At 38.6% G+C, this 17,934-nt stretch overlaps 1 long non-coding RNA gene across 1 annotated transcript; it reads right to left on the reverse strand.

Annotated features, from left to right (window-relative positions):
- Window positions 1-467: 467 nt before the first annotated feature.
- On the reverse strand, window positions 468-2,314 carry LOC125802388 (uncharacterized). Its single transcript, XR_007439452.1, has 3 exons — window positions 2,239-2,314; window positions 1,490-1,783; window positions 468-785 (listed from the first exon to the last, which is right to left on the reverse strand). It is a non-coding gene; the product is annotated as an uncharacterized LOC125802388 (long non-coding RNA).
- Window positions 2,315-17,934: the final 15,620 nt, after the last annotated feature.

Raw genomic sequence — 17,934 nt, forward strand, 5'->3', positions numbered from 1 at the left:
TCCTATTTGTTTATTTTATTTTAAGTTTTTAACTTACACAAATATTGCACTGGACAAGTTTTTGTATAGAATGGCCACATACACTTTAAAAATGGTTAAACATGCGCAAGATTTAGCGCCTCCATGCATTTTTTGATTATTTATTTGACTGGAAAATGTCACATCTGGCAACAACCAACAGAGCAAACCGAGCCGTGCCATTTCAGGCAATAGGGGTGGGGGCATTATATTATGCACAAAAATAATAACGTGCCGCTTTTAAGTAGTAGAGTAGGTGCCCCATGCAATGTTTAAAGACAAAAAAGATGAGCGTATCATAAACAATTCACATTGGGTTTTAAATTTAATAATGTCATAATTTCAACACATTTCATTCTCAGTCAATTTGGCTCCCTGCAACTGCAAAATGGTTGAGGCCTAACGCTGGCTGCGTTGTCTGCGTATGCAGAGCGGCGGCCCTGTTCTCCAGCCATGCAAACAATGAATAATAGACGTTTGTAACACCTCTCCACACATCACTCCATAGTCTCTCAATGCGCTGGTTATGAGTGCTCCTCCCTCGTAAAGCACTTCCCCTGCTTGAGCCTCGGAAGATATCCATGAAGAGACACATTCCATTGTTTTCCCCTCCATGGTCACATCTGACCCTTGAAGGGACACCATACTGGCTGACTGCTCCAATAAACAGGTCCATAACAGTATCACTTCTATTGTTGTTTGAAGCTTGTAGGAAAACCACAAGTCTGCTGTACCCATCAACACCTCCATGGATCACAATTCTCCACCTAAAAAAGATCAGGAGAATGACAGAAAAAAACACATTAAATTAAGAGTTAACCACAAAGTGCATTGAATTCACACTTAAAATAATGCCCTTATCAGTCCCCCAAGATTACTTAAGACGAACACATTTTTACACCCAATCAACATGGAAAGCATTGTAAGTGCAAAGGGTAAACAGTTGTGATTTTATACCTTTAGGATATTTTTAACGTTCAATTTATACCACAGTTAATTTCGACCATGCAGTGTGATTGGCTGAGAAGCGTTTTATGAGTGCCATGATCAGCCTGTAATGCACTGAAACCGAAGCTCTGCATGTATTAATACGGCACATACAGGTAACCTAGCAACAATTCAACGCTTACAAGCCAAACAGCACAGCAATAGAACTATTTTAACTCATGGAGTGTTTATAACCTCTTTTCGTCCTGTTTAAGTCAAAAAATTTTTAAATAAACAGAGATAATGGAACTGTAGTATAATCGCAATAATACACTCAAGGATCATGCTATAACATGTAATATAAACTATGACCGTGGCACAGCAGTGCCAATATTACATGTTGTAGCATGAACCTTGAATGTATTATTGCTCAATTGAACTTAATCTTCATAAATAAATAGGTAGCTTTACATTGGGTATTGACACAGTTGGTGCCAATAAATCACATTAAGTAAAAAAAAAAAAAGTTTCTATTGCTACTTACCTAATGAGTTTATGATTTCCATCTACATGCCACAGTGAATTTGGTCCTGCCACTTTGTATGTTCTTCTGTGAAGCCTGTGGGACATTGTCCGAAGAGCAGCACCTTCAGGATTAGTCCTGATTACACTTTGCCGCACACGTCGTCTCTGGACTAGGATGCCTTCACCAGCAAGCCGAGCCCTAACAGCTTCAGGTCCTATTTCGTCATTGGCAGAGACAATCTCCAGCACACTGCTGTCAAGTGCTTCATCTGATAGAGTTGTGTAACAACCCCGAAATGATAGATTGTACTGTCTACAAACACAAAGTGCAGAAGAATGCAGATTGGATTTATTATAAGGAAAAGACATATTTTAATACTGTGCTGCAGTAAAAAAAAAAAAAAGTCAATACAGTAAACTGCTTTACAGTGAACAAATCATAAATCAGTTACTAAAACAAACAGAACTCATTCACATATTTTAAATGCATTTACAAAAACATGGCTAGTAAATGTGCTGTTATATGAATAAAAATTAACATTACATGATGCTGCATCAGTCATAGTTCAAGACAGTGGCTGTCTTCATATATATCGGAGGAAGCATGTTATTCTACACCCCCACCCACCAGTGAGCAATTCTATATGCAGTTCCAAAATGTTGTGTTCATTGTGTTGTGTAATTTGTAGACAAAACAATTCACAAAATGTTTCTTGACCACATATTTTCCTTTCAGTGCTTTATCAAGAACATTACCAATTGACATACCTTAACCGTCGCTTCACTGTGCTTCTTGATACACCCAATATGTTTGCAATCTGTTTGTCAGAAAAGTTAAATGATAATAATATCTGCAGCTGTGTTATTTGACACACTGATCTTCCCACATGTCCTGCCCTTCGAGGTACAGTGAAACCAGGAAAAGCTGTAGTCCAAGACAAAATAGTATAGAATTAATAAAAAATAGAAAAGTTTAAAAAATATCTTCAGAACTTTTAAATTAAACATAATTGAACAAATTAAATAAACAATGAGCCTAAGTAAAATGATTTGCTTTGACATTTCATATACCCAACTGTGGGATGTATGGGAATGCCTTGAATATTGCTTGAATAATTTATACACAAATACTTTTTGCAAACAAATGTTACTGCAAATGGTATCACAAACAGTTTAAATTAGCCTTTTCATTTGAAGTTTAAAGTAGCCTTTTCACATTTTATACATTTTAAATAAACTTTTATATATGGTAAATATAATAATCATGTAAAAGCTGCATTTTGTCACGCGTCCGTGTTCTCCTTCCACGCTACCTGACTCCATTTCCCAAGATCCCATGAACAATAACGTCAACAACACACGCTCACCTTCACCCAATCATGTTACGCTCCGACGCTCAGACTCACCTGTGTTCTGAGTTAGTTCCGGTTCATTCCCCTCTAGCTTCCTGTATTTAAGGCGGCCGCTTGTAAACAAACTCCACGAGGTATTGTTAACTCATGTTACATACTAAGCGTTTTCCTGTGTATTGTTTTTGCCTTCACGTTACGACCCTGTTTTCGGATTATCGGTTTATGTCTTTTGTTTTGCCCTTTCTGGATTTGATGTATGGTTGGACTGTTTCTCGGTTACGAACTCGGACTGTATTTTTGACTACGTCTTCTGTCATCGGTGAGATCTTTGTTTGCCTGGCTATTCTGTTAGCAGTATCTGTTAGCTTAACTGCGAATAAACCTGTTTGTTACAGAATACCTCGCCTGAAGTGATGGCCAAGTTTAATGATCTCCAGCAGGCAGTCGGGAATCAGGGGAGGGTTCTCAAACAGCATAGCCAGCTTTTTGAGAGCCTTGCTAACACCGTTACTGCTCTTACTACCCAGCAGTCAGATCAACACTCTCAGCTAGCTCAGATAACTGCTAGCCTTCAGGATATCGCTACTCAGCTTGCCCAGCTGAGAGTGGCCACTCCAGCTAGCCTAGCCTCTGCTAACCAGGCCCCGGTTAGCTCTCCTGCTATCGCTCCCTCGGCAGCCGCTTTTCCGGTAAGCAAACCTGATAAATATGATGGTTCTCCAGATTTATGCAGAGGCTTTCTCTTGCAGATGTCACTATTTTTTGCTAATTCAGCAGTTAGTGCCGACGCTGCGCGTATTTCGTTTTTTATATCTCGTCTCACCGGCAAGGCTTTGGATTGGGCTACTGCTATTTGGCCTAGTATTGAAAATAGCCCATACGAGCATTTTCTCAGGGAATTTAAGTTGGTTTTTAATCACCCGCATCATGGACAATCTCAGGGAGAGTTATTGGTTCAGTTACGTCAAGGAAACCGACCCGTGTCTGATTTCGCTCTCGAATTCCGTACTTTGGCTGCTGGTAGTGGTTGGAATGAACCAGCTCTACGCGTGATGTTTCGAAATGGACTCAGGGCTGATGTTTTGGCCGAATTAGCTTGCAAGGATGATGGGCTGCCTTTGGATGAACTTATATCTTTAGCCATCAGACTTGATCAGCTCAAACAGAGCTCAGTACCTGGCCGTAGAGCTGCTGCTACTTCTCCTCGTTTTGCTACGCCACGCGCATCTGGATTTACTCCACGGACCACACGCAGGGATGAGGAACCCATGCAAGTAGACGCTACCCGTTTGTCAAAAGAAGAAAGAAAGCGACGATTTCAAGCTGGATTATGCTTCTATTGTGGCAGAGCAGATCATGTGTTGCGAGATTGTCAGCTTTGCCCCTCCCGAGTTCAACGCCAAGATACTTCAGGCTCGTCCTACGGTGGGCTCTCCCATGGTTATCATGGCAACCCGGACCGTCCATATGAGCCATCTGCTACTAACTCGGGAAAGCGTGTGGAGAGGATTCCACACGCTAAAGGGGTAAGCCGACTTAGTCCTGATATGTTTTCAAGATCTTTTATTATTTCTGTTGTTCTGTTCTGCCAGTCTTCTTCATTTGTGTTTCCAGCCCTGATTGATTCCGGTGCCGAGGGGAACTTTATACACGAGCAGCTGACCAGACAACTCCAGATTCCGTTCGAACAATTGGAAAATCCTATGAGACTGTCTGCGGTGGATGGGACCCCAGTTGGCCGAGGAGCTGTTTCCCACACCACCACACCTGTCAAGCTCAACGTCAGCGCTCAGAAGAGATCAGGTTTTTTGTGATGAAGGACACTAATTATCAAATTATATTAGGACTTCCATGGTTGAAAAAACATAATCCTCTGATTTCTTGGTCTAACTGTGAAATTATTTCTTGGTCTCCATACTGTCATGATCACTGCATTACTGTTCCTAAATTAATGATCCAATCTACTACTGTAGAGAGTCCTGGCCTGGAGTCACTTGCACATATTCCTCCTGATTACTCTGATCTGAATGAAGTTTTTAGCAAGTCACGTGCTACTCAACTTCCCCCACATCGCTCCTATGACTGTGCTATAGAGCTTATAGACAATCAGATACCTCCCAAGTCACGTATATATCCTTTAACTCAAACTGAGGAACGTGCTATGGAGGAGTATGTGCAGGAGGCTCTATCTCAGGGGTTCATTCGTCATTCCACTTCTCCAGTAGCCGCATCCTTTTTCTTTGTCAAAAAAAAGGATGGAGGTCTGCGCCCATGTATCGACTATCGACAGCTAAATGCAGTTACCAAAACTTATCCCTATCCTCTCCCTTTAGTACCTGTAGCGCTTGAACAACTACGCGGAGCTTCCATCTTCACTAAATTAGATCTCCGCAGTGCTTATAACTTGGTGAGAATTAGAGAGGGTGATGAGTGGAAGACTGCCTTTTTCACCACTAGGGGGCACTATGAATACTTAGTTATGCCGTTTGGTCTCAAGAACGCCCCATCCGTATTCCAATCTTTCATAAACGATGTACTCCGTGACATGCTAGGAAAATTTGTCATAGCTTTTATAGACGACATTCTAATTTATTCATCTGACTTGACTACACACATTTCCAATTTCGTGCTGTATTGACCCGTCTTCTCCAAAACCAGCTTTTCGTTAAAGCGGAAAAATGTGAATTTCATCTGTCTATCTCCTTTTTGGGTTATGTTATTAGTGCCAGAGGCATTACTATGGATGATAGGAAGATTCAGGCTGTAGTTAACTGGCCAACCCCTAGATCAGTAAAGGAACTACAAAGATTTCTTGGTTTCGCAAACTTTTATAGAAGATTTATTCGTAATTATAGTTCTGTAGCTGCTCCACTGACCAATCTATTGAAACGGAATGCTAGAAAGTTGATCTGGTCTGAAGAAGCATCAAATGCTTTCTCTTCTCTCAAAGGGGTATTTACTTCAGCTCCCTTGTTAAAACATCCAGATCCTAAAGAGCCCTTTGTTGTTGAGGTAGATGCATCCAGTGTTGGAGTAGGTGCTGTCCTCTCCCAAAATATTGGCTCTCCCAGTAAGATGCACCCTGTTGCCTACTTCTCTCACAAACTCTCCCCAGCTGAACGGAACTATGGTATTGGTGATCGTGAACTATTGGCCATTAAATTAGCTTTAGAAGAATGGAGACACTGGTTAGAGGGAGCACTACATCCTTTCGTGGTAATAACTGATCACAGAAATTTAGAATTCTTGAGATCTATGAAAAGTATGAATTCACATCAAGCACGTTGGTCTGTCTTCTTTGCTCGTTTCAATTTTGTAATCACTTATCGACCTGGCTCCAGAAACACCAAGGCAGATGCCCTCTCACGAATTTATGAGGAAGATAATGTAGAAACCTAAGAACCCTCTACAATTCTAAAACCAGGTATAGTTCTAGATCCTATCAGATGGGATATCTCGGAGGAGATCAATCTAATTAACTCTACATCCCCTCCTCCTTTGCAGTGCCCCCCAGACAAATCTTATGTACCAGACCAGTGCAGAGATAGACTCATTACTTGGGCTCACACTTCTCCTAGTTCAGGACATCCTGGCGAGACCCGCACTTTTCAATTATTAGAGAGTCGTTTCTGGTGGGAAAATATGCGATCTGACATCCACAATTTTGTATCCTCCTGTACTGTGTGTGCTCAGAGTGAAACTCCCCGTACTCTACCTGCCGGTAAATTAGTACCTCTGCCTGTTCCTGCTCGGCCTTGGTCTCACTTAGCTGTCGATTTTGTTTCTGATCTTCCTGAATCTATGGGTCAAACAGTTATCATGACAGTTATAGACCGTTTCTCTCGCGGAGTTTAGTAAAATGCCTACGGCCCTAGAAACTGCTGAAGCCATTTTTATTCATGTTTTTCGTGTTTTTGGTATCCCTGAAGATATTGTCTCTGATCGTGGTCCCCAATTTATTTCTCAAGTTTGGTCTGCCTTTATGAGTAGTTTGGGTATATCTGTTAGTTTATCTTCTGGCTATCACCCTCAAAGCAATGGACAATGTGAGAGAATGAATCAGGAGCTAGGAAAGTTTTTGAGAGTCTATTGTTCTAACAACGTCCATGATTGGGCCAAATTTCTCCCTTGGGCGGAACTAGCTCAGAACTCACTGATCAGTTCCACTACTAAAATGACACCTTTTCAATGCTTTTTAGGATATCAACCACCCATCATGCCCTGGTCAGCCGAACCCTCTAATATTCCTGCGGTAGACGATTGGATGCGTCGGAGCGAGGAAGTGTGGGAGGAGACTCACAGACGCATTGAGGCTGTTTTACAACGGCAGAAACAACAGGCTGATCGCCTACGCCGTGAGACCCCCCTTTACTCTCCTGGTGATCGGGTTTGGCTATCTACAAGGGATTTCCGGCAACCAGATGCTAATAAGAAACTTTCAGTTAAGTATATTGGTCCTTTCAAAGTCATTAAGAGAATTAATGAAGTTACCTACCGTCTCGATCTACCCTCTCACTACCGTGTATGCCCTTCTTTTCATGTGTCTTTATTAAAGCCGGTTATCCCTGGTCCGTTGGATGAGACATCGCTTGGGGCATCTCCTCCTCCTCCAGTGGCTATGGACAGTGGCCCGGTTTATGCGGTAGAACGACTTTTGGACTCCAGGAGGAGAAGGGGAGCCCTGGAGTATCTGGTGGACTGGAAGGGCTACGGACCTGAGGAGAGAAGTTGGGTTCCGGCAACTGATGTCCTGGATCCTTTAATGGTGGATGACTTTCACCGGTCTCATCCATCCCGTCCTGCACCACGCCCCAGAGGTCGCCCTAGGAGAAGGTCTCCAGGTCCAAGAAGGGGTAGACGCGGTGGTTCTGTCTCTGTCCGGTCCCTCAGTTCGGTCCGCAGTCCCAGGAGGGGTCGTCCCAGGTCCAGGGCTTCCATCCATTCCGTTCCCGTTTCTGGGCCACCTGTTCAGGACTCCGCTGAGGTTGGGGGGGCTGTCTCCTTGTGTCGTCCTCATCCTTCGGATTATTCGGACTCTTTGGAGGGGGGTACTGTCACGCGTCCGTGTTCTCCTTCCACGCTACCTGACTCCATTTCCCAAGATCCCATGAACAATAACGTCAACAACACACGCTCACCTTCACCCAATCATGTTACGCTCCGACGCTCAGACTCACCTGTGTTCTGAGTTAGTTCCGGTTCATTCCCCTCTAGCTCCCTGTATTTAAGGCGGCCGCTTGTAAACAAACTCCGCGAGGTATTGTTAACTCATGTTACATACTAAGCGTTTTCCTGTGTATTGTTTTTGCCTTCACGTTACGACCCTGTTTTCGGATTATCGGTTTATGTCTTTTGTTTTGCCCTTTCTGGATTTGATGTATGGTTGGACTGTTTCTCGGTTACGAACTCGGACTGTATTTTTGACTACGTCTTCTGTCATCGGTGAGATCTTTGTTTGCCTGGCTACTCTGTTAGCAGTATCTGTTAGCTTAACTGCGAATAAACCTGTTTGTATTGTTAACTCGGCTCGCGTCACTCCTCACTACCTGGCGTTACACATTTGTGTTTACTCAAATTGTCTTTTAGTATTTTATAACCTGAAAACTGATCTTGGAAAAAATATGAAATCAGCTGGAGAGTATTTTAACACAACACTGTTAAAACCTAATTAAATAGCAACTGTTTTACTGTTTTGACAATTAAACTCACAAGGTTGATGTTGATTGCTGGCTTCCTGAATTAATTAATTGATGAGCCCAATCATTTCATCAGCCACTTCGGCTTCAATGAGTCGCCCACTGGCCCAGCGAATGCTCGAGGCCATTGTCTCCAATCTGTTAGTCACATAATAAAAAGAGATGTAATTTTACTGTTTTAATATGAATAATTTTCTCTGCTTTCTGTTTGTGTGTTGATGAACTTGGTTCAGAATTGAAAATTATTAACTTGAATCATTCTAAAAGTCCAATTAAATAGTTTTAAAGACCCTTTTAAGACCTCATCAAACATAAGACCAAAAATCAATCAATTTTTTTGGTAGAAAATAATATAATGTATTGGAAATCAAAAATTAACGTTTCCCTTTTTTTTTTTTTTTTTACAATTTTGTAATGTGATGCAATACAGAGCCAACATAACGTGCAAGTTGCATTACAATAAACAACAAGAACAATAAAGAATAATGAAACGCTTAAAACAGACTCCATTATAAATAGTTCAAAATTAAAAGCCTGTCCCAAGTACTTACTTAAGTTGAATAGGAATGTACAAAACAGCAAAACACAAATGTTTTTACATGCCTCTTAACAAGAGAAACCAATGAACGTCATTAAGAATAATAAAAAATAATAATTAAAGTATCTTCTCTAGAAATTATTATCAGTGTCCGTTTATCATCATTATTTATCTCCCCGCTAACCTTAGTTCTCGCCTTGCTAATCGCTCACTACATTTATGTGAAGACACCAGACTATAGCAAATAACTTAATAATTGATAGAATAAGTTACCTGGTTATAACAGGCTGAACATTATCAAGTTGCTGGTCATCCGACGATAAAACTCAGGTACATTCTAAAAACGTTCTACGACAGTCGTTCAAAAAATTCCGGGACGCCATCTCATTCTGTACTCCACCAAATTACTCTCACAGATAAACCCACCCGGCACACATGGACCATTCCGATTACAACTTCACAGCTGCATATAAGACACGTGATGGATACGTATCCTCAGAAACAGCCTACGTAGAGCCCATGTGACCACAACATAAAGCACATGTGACCACAGCGTAGAGCCCACGTGACCACAACGCAAACCCTACATCAACAAGGGGTGGGTACATTTGAGGCAACCAATAGTATGGAAGTACTATCATCTAAACGTCTTAAGACGTCCAAAAGTAACGTGTTAACACGGTAAGATTTGCCGTCTTAAGACGTTCAAATTGGACGTGTTAACACGGACGTCAATGTAGACGTAAAGACCCAAAGGGCGTTCCATAGTGTCGGACCGCGTATCATTTTAAGGAAAACCACATGACCGATGCATTTCCTCGCACAGTTGCTTGCAATGACTTTCTTAGTCCAGCAGATGTCGCCATTAAGTGATACAGCAACACAGTTTCAACACAGTGTCGATACAGTTTGGGAAATGTGCCATACAACCAATGAGGCTTCATCTGCCCATCACTAGCACCTACACAACACAACCACTTCATAAGATCAGCCAGATATCAGACATAAGTATAATGCTGCTACAAAATACTAATTAGAAACATTACCTTCTCTTGCTGCTGCTGCTGCTTGCTCAAGCACGTAATGGAGGCCAGGTACTCTCCCCACTAATGAGCTCACCTGCAGCTCCCCTCTTCACCATCTTTTTATTCTTAAAGGGGCAGGTTGCCCATTAGCCCTCAACCCTCCCAGGTCCTAGTGCCCACCGGCTACACTAACATAATGCTAGCTATGTTAGCTTAGCCTTAAGGCGTTCATTGCCCTCTGTACAATATATAGTAGGCTTGGGTGAAAGTAGCCGCTGTGTTTGGTGTGTGTGTGTGTTTCCAAAAGATTTTTCTGTGCACATCTAATAAGAGTTAGCTGGCTATCCTTAGCTAACATTCCCTGCTGAAATAAAGTAGTTAACATTAGCTAACCTATCTAACGTTAGCTAAAACATTCCCCACTGAAATAAAGTAGTTACCATTAGCTAACCTAGCTAACGTTAGTGATGGGTCTGACGACCCTAAAACCTCGACACATGTGCCGAGCTGTCAAGGCGAAACCCCGTGTCGGTGCGCGTATCAAGTTAAGGAAAACCACGTGACCGATACACTTCCTGTATCGTTTGGTAGCGATGGGTCTGACGACACTGAAACTTCAGCGCATGCACCGAGCAAACAAGGCGAACCCCTGTGTCGGACCGCGTATCATTTTAAGGAAAACCACGTGACCGATGCATTTCCTCGCGCAATTGCTTGCAATGACTTTCTTAGTCCAGCAGATGTCGCCATTAAGTGATACAGCAACACAGTTTCAACACAGTGTCGATACAGTTTGGGAAATGTGCCATACACCCAATGAGGCTTCATCTGCCCATCACTAGCTAACGTTAGCTAAAACATTTCCCACTTAAATAAAGTAACGTTAGTTACCATTAGCTAACCTAGCTAGCGTTAGCTAAAACATTCTCCACTGAAAGAGAGTAGTTAATATTAGCTCACCTAGCTAATGATAGCATAAACATTTCCCACTGAAATAAAATACTTACCATTAGCTAACGCTAGCTAAAACATTCCCCAATTAAACAAAGTAGTTACCATTAGCTAACCTAGCTAACGTTAGCAAAAACATTCCACACTGAAATAAAGTAGCTACCATTAGCTAACGTTAGTTAGCCTAACATGCTCTTGCAGCCTACAAACACAGAGGCCTGGCAATCAACATATATATTACATTATTGAACGCCCAGGATAAGGTAGCTTTGGGCAACAGACAACACAAAGATGGTAAGTAAGGAAGAGGCCACACCCAATTTGCAAATAAATGGTACCAGGAGCCTATAGGAAAGCTGCATGAACCAACACTGTAGAAAGAGCATTGACACAGGTAGTGACTAAATCTCTAGTAAATATAACAAGACCTTTGTTTGTTGTGCAGGTGAACCTAAAAAGATTTGTTGGGATTACATAAATAAATGATATTAAGGAAAAATACACAATGTCTTGTATTTTGAACAAATGTGTAGTAATTAAAAACTAGATATATTCATGTTTTGTTGTTAATAACACAGATTTAATTATGTTATATTTACTAACGCTCAGATTTATTTTTTTCAGTGTACTAGTATACTTCAGTATACTGAAAAAAATGATTACATGCCGGCCATGTGTTGAGACAGTGTAATGTGTGTGTTTTAACTAAACAAATATATAAATTTCAGGAATTATGTATCATAAATTATTTTAGTAATATTGTATTAATTAAGTGATTGTAATTAGGTAATATTGTATGCAGAAATTAAGTACAGTTTACTAAAAGAAAAGATTGATTCAGCACAAATAAAGTTTACTAAAAGAAAGGACTGACTGAAGTTCAGTTCACTTATTTACTCTATGTAACATTTAAGTCATGAAACCGAGTTGAAGTTACTTAAATTTACACAACCTTTTGGTCAAAGCCCAGGTCACCTGACTACTAGTGGAAGAAGCTAGCTAGTTAACGGGTGGTGGTCGTCATGGTTACCACAGGAGAGAGGCCACTGGCTTCAGAACTGTGACATCACACCACGCAGTCAAAAAGCAAGAGTTCCAAAAGCAACAGTTCCACTCAGGAGGCAGGAGGTGAGAGAGGAGGATCTCCTGAGTGAGGAAGGCTAGTTTCTGCTCTTGTTCAGAACAACTTCTTGCTATAAATGTCAGCGATGGATTCAGTGTCAGAAATTAATCTGAACCAGAGGCCAGTTCAGCGGTGGTAGGTGGTAGACTCTATCTGTTTCTCTGGGTTAAAGGATGTTAGATTCTATCTGTTTCTCTCGTTTAAATGATGGTAGAGTCAATCTGTTTCTTTTATATAAATTTTATTGAAGTTTTTTACAAGTTAATTTACAAGAAAACAGTATATACAAAATATTTCAGTCATGCTTCATCATTACATCCTTGTTACATACATTAATGAAAGTAAAATAAAATACAGGTTACAATTTCATACAAAAATCGAAATATTTCAAAATAGAACAAATGTATTTCCAACATCATTTAAGTATTTTTCAGAATCTTTTCTTCTTTTTTTAATATCAGCCAGAGCTTGTTTTAAAACACAGAGACCTGGAATTACACAATTATCCATAGCAATCTTACATAGGGTTTTCCACATTTTATTTTAACAATACATACCCATAATCATACGAAATCTATTTGGGATCTCGAGAGGTTTTCTTTACTAATTCCGTATTTTATGGTTTTTAAGTCAAAGGTTATTTTAAAATTAAAGATCTTTTCAGAAAAATCCCAGATTAATTTTGCTCTATGACATTCAAGAATTAAGTGATCTATTGTTTCTTCTGCATGGCAATCTGGTATAGGACAAGTCAGGCTGTCCATGTTATAGTTCCATTTTAGCAGTCTTTTAACAGGTAGTCTTTCATTTGCTATTAACCAGGCAGTATCTTTTATATTTTCTGTTAGACTAGCGCTCATAAGATTTTTGACAATTTTTTCAGTTTCTAAATTATTTAGTCCTTTATAATTAGCCATTTCACCATAATCGGCTTCTTGTATTATTTTATATATATTCTTATTTGTTTCAGTAATCCAGTTTATTTGAAGGTGTTTATATTTATTTATAAAGTCTAGATAAATTAATTTATAATAGGGGATGGAATTTCGTTTTAGGCCACGCTTTCTTACCCACTGATTTTTGTCACCTGTCCATTTAGTTTCTCTTTCTATTGCATTTGCAGTTATTTTACAGAAAGAGATGTTAAATTTAAGAACAATGTTTATTGCTCCTAACCCTCCTTTTTTCTTGTGTTTAAATAGTAAATCTCTTTTAGCTATTTCTCTGTAGCTTCCCCATATAAATGTGCACGTTTTCTGATTTATTCTTACAGCCCATTTTTGTGTGGGTGGAAAAACCGAGGCTGAAAAAAGGGTTTTTGGTAAAATAAAAGTATTTATGATATTTATTTTTGTTTTATAATTCAACTTTATTTTAGAGTATTTTTCTATTTCTTTATCAGTTTCCTCCTCTTTCTTAGAACAATTAAAATCAACACACTGATTGTTATCAAAATATATGCCTAAAATCTTTATTTGTTTTTGTTCTTGAATGTCTATTGAAAATTTACTTTTACTTCCTGTGTCTCCAATCCATATACATTCACATTTATCTTTGTTTAGTTCAGCACCAGATACCTTCTCATAGTTTTTAAAATGTTCATACACTGAAAAAAGAGAACTGTTGGACCAACTTAAAAAAAATTACTTCAATTGGTAACACATAAATAAATTAAGTTTTTACAAATTAAGTAAACAAGTTAGATCAACACAATTCCTTTAAGTTAACTCAACGTAATTATTTGATTACTTTCAAGTTGACAGTTTTCATTATCTCAACTTAAATTTAAGGCAAATCAACTTAAATTATCCAGTTTATCCAACTTAATTATGTGCTTCATAATTTTAAAGTACAACGGAAAACATTTCAAGTTGTTTAAACTCAGCAATATAAGTTCTCCTGCTGCCTTAAAAGGCTGAGTTAACTCAATGTGGTATTCTCAACATATTTGGTATATTATTATTTAACTGCAAATACTGACAGTATAATACTGGAGTAAACTCAGCAAAGAGTGAAGTCTGTAGCTCAAAGCCAGCATACTGTGATCACTAGAAACACAGAATAAAGTTAATGTGCTCTTACAGCCCACAAACACTGAGGCCTGGCAATCAAATTATATTATAATATTGCACGCCTAGGATAAGGTAGCTTTGGGCAACAGACAACACAAAGATGGTAAGTAAGGAAGAGGCCACACCCAATATGCAAATATATGGTGCTAGGAGCCTATAGGAAAGCTGCATGAACCAATCCTCTAAAAAGAGCATTGAAACAGGTAGTGACTAAAAGTTGGTTCAAATCACATTTTTTCATTGGTTCAACCAACATTTTTAAGTTTTCAGGTTGAAGTTCTCTGAACTCATTTTATTGAGTTATACTGGCCGATAAGTTCACTCCACTTAATAATATTAGTTTCCACTGACTAAAACACAGAATCACTTTTTAGAGTGTATATATATATTCAAGATCTTTATTGGATTTAACCAAAACTGTAATATCATCCGCGTATGCGGATATAACATATTTATTACCATTAATTTGGACACCTTGTATTCTGGGATCGTCTTTGATACATTTTATTAAAGGACTAATTGCTAGGATATATAGTGCTGCACTGAGTGGACAGCCTTGCTTTACACCTCTCGAAATCTCAAACTGCTCTGTCAGTTGGCCATTGACATTTACTTTCACTGTAGATTTTACATACAGACACTTCACCAAATTAATAAAATGTTCACAAAAACCTTTTTTTGAGGACACACCATATATATTCCCGTGATATAAAATCGAAGGCTTTTTTTGGTCTAGTGCAATTAAATAAAAATTTGACTCTTGTTTACTCCAAATTATCTCCCTTAGTATATTTAAGTTGTCCCACATATATCTCCCTTTAATGGCGCATGATTGTTTGTTATCAACAATCATGCCCAGATGTTCTTCTATTTTATTAGCTATGATTTTTGCAAATACCTTGTAGTCCATATTCATAAGTGTTATGTGTCTGTAATTATTTATATTTTCTTCAGGCCCTCTTTTAAGAATTAAAGTTAAAATACCTTGATAAAAGGACTCATGCATTTTTCCATTTTTGATTCCTTCATCATAAGCATATTTTAAAGTTTTTACTAATTGATGTTTACATTTTTTATAAAGCTCGGCCGGCAGCCCATCAGGCCCAGGGGATCTACCATCATTTAAAGAATTAATAGCTTTTAAAATTTCTTCTTCTGTAATATTATTATTAATTTGCTCTACTTGTTGTAGTTTTAAAGTTTTTAAATAATCACCAATAACTGTTTTATCTATATCTATCTTTTTATACATTTCTTTACATGCCTCTTTAATAGTTTCTTTAATTTCTTCAATTTGTGTAACAATATTTCCATTATGTGCAATTTTAGTAATATTAGGATTTTTTAAAGAAACGTTATAAAAGATATTTTCAAGCTCAATGTTTTGTTTATCATCATCTGATGTCGGAACATATATATATATATATTTTTTTGCTTCGTTTTCATTTATTTGATCTATTTCAGATTTAATCTTCTTTAATAAAGATAACATATATTTAGTTTAATTTTTTTTTATTTTTTTTATTAATATAATCTCTGACTAGTGAACTATAGAGGAGAGGAGGACACTGCACAAACTACTCTCCATCATGGATGATGATGGTCACCCATTACATTCCATCATCATGGATCATAGGAGCAGTTTCAGTGGCAGGTTCTTGTCACAGAGCTGCTCTACGGACAGACTGAGAAGATCGTTCGTCCCGAGAGCCATCAGACTCTTCAACTCCTCCCAGTGGAGCCGGAAGAGAGAAGACAGATGAGAAACAAGGCTCATATGTGCTTTCTTAATCTGAGCCGGAAGAGAGAAGACAAATGAGAAACAAGGCTCATATGTGCTTTCTTAATCTGTACTGGAAAAACACCATACACATCTACACCCTGAGACTCTTTTGCCTCTTTACTGTATATACTGTTTATTTGCACTCCTGGACACTTGTCACTTTATTTTATTTCTTTCTTTATTTAATTCTATACTTAACCGTTTGCTTTGGTCAGCTAATTGTGTTTTAATTAATTCCCATATTTCACCATCAGAGTTTAGAAAATCCATAAGTGTTAAAGTCCTCTCTATTTGTTCATAAAGTGTTGTTATCATGTCCTTATTTTTAAGGATGAGTGAATTCATTTTCCAACACCCTTGTGATTTATTTAGCTGATTCCCAAATTGAATTTTACTTATAATAGTTAAATGGTCAGAGTTTATAATCATTTTAGTTTTATATGTTAGAGCTTTGAGATTTTCATTAATATATATTCTATCTATTCGTGTATTTGTTAAATAACCATAATATGTATAATCTCTTATAATCTCTCTCTTAAATTTATTTAATTTAGTAGATTGAAATATTTTTGATTGAATACTTCTGATGTTACAGCTCGCAATTAAGAGTATTAAAAGACATACCACAAAGGAAATAAATTCACAACAGGTGCAGAGTTAAAGCTGAGTCTTCATGAGGTGGGTTTACTGGGTCTTGGCTGCAGCGTTGAATTTCCACCATCTGTTTCAGTCGACGAATGTCTCTTTCTTTTGTATTCTGTAACAGAGAGAGACCATAACGCTGACCATAATAATTTCATCATTGGTCAGTGTCTTTTGCTGAGTCTTTCTTGGATGGTGGGTGAGACATCTTGGTGCTTGAGGTGTTAAGGAATCAGAGCTGAAGTCACCTTCTGTAGATGTCTCCCCAGTGTTTTGAGTGCGTTGTTTCGGTGATGTTCTTGGAGTACTTGTCGGCGTTGCAGGCTGGATACTTGGAACTTTAATCTTTTGCTTTCCTTTGTCTTGATGTGTGGACTTTGTAACTATTATTCTTTGGTGGGGTTACTGGGAAACTTGAGCTTGGGAGGGGTGGAAAATCTTCAGTTACTGCATGATCTTGGTTTTTGGTCTTGGAGCCATTTGATTTTGAGTTCTTGTTCTTGAAGTTGTTTGGTCTTGAGGTCTTGGTCTTATAGCTGCTTCTTCTTGAGTTCTTGATCTTGTGGCTGTTTGATCTTGAGCTTTTGGTCTTGAAGCTACTTCTTCTTAGGTTCTTGGTCTTGTGGCTGTGTGATCTTGAGCTTTTGGTCTTGAAGCTGCTTCTTCTTGGGGTCTTGGTTTTGGAACTGCAGACAGTGTCCCCTTGATCCCTTGATGTACTTGTCTGGTTGTTATTAGACATTCTGGATCTGTTCGCGTAAGAATTGGGGCAATTGAAGTAATTATGACCTTTTTCTCCGCACAAACTGCACAAAGGCACACTGCTGCAGTCTTTTGATTTATGCCCAAGGTTACCACATTTGTTTCTGAGCATTCTCTTGCTTGATGCTCAGTAGAATTACATATGAAACATGCTGAAACTTGTCCAGGATAGCTGATTTTGCCAGTGTAGGGCCCCAAAGAAACTGAATTAGGAATTCGCATAATTTGTCCATTTGTTTTCTTCATCTTGAACACATATTTCCTCACACCGTACCATAATCCAAGATTGTCTGTTGGTTTGATGACAGGTTTCAAGATATCACAATATCTTTTCAGATAAGTTTCGATGTCTTCATCTTGAATTCTTCCTGTCCAGAATTTGACAATGATGTTCTTGACTTCATCTACATTTGAGGAAAAAATTTCAAAGTCTCTCCATTTCTCAGTATTGTTGTTAAAATTGTCGCTAAAAGTTGAAAAAGCTCTTTGTTTTTTAAAACATACTTCAAACTCCTTTTTG

This window comes from Astyanax mexicanus, chromosome 6, assembly GCF_023375975.1.
Source record: "Astyanax mexicanus isolate ESR-SI-001 chromosome 6, AstMex3_surface, whole genome shotgun sequence".
Taxonomy (NCBI): Eukaryota; Metazoa; Chordata; class Actinopteri; order Characiformes; family Acestrorhamphidae; genus Astyanax; species Astyanax mexicanus.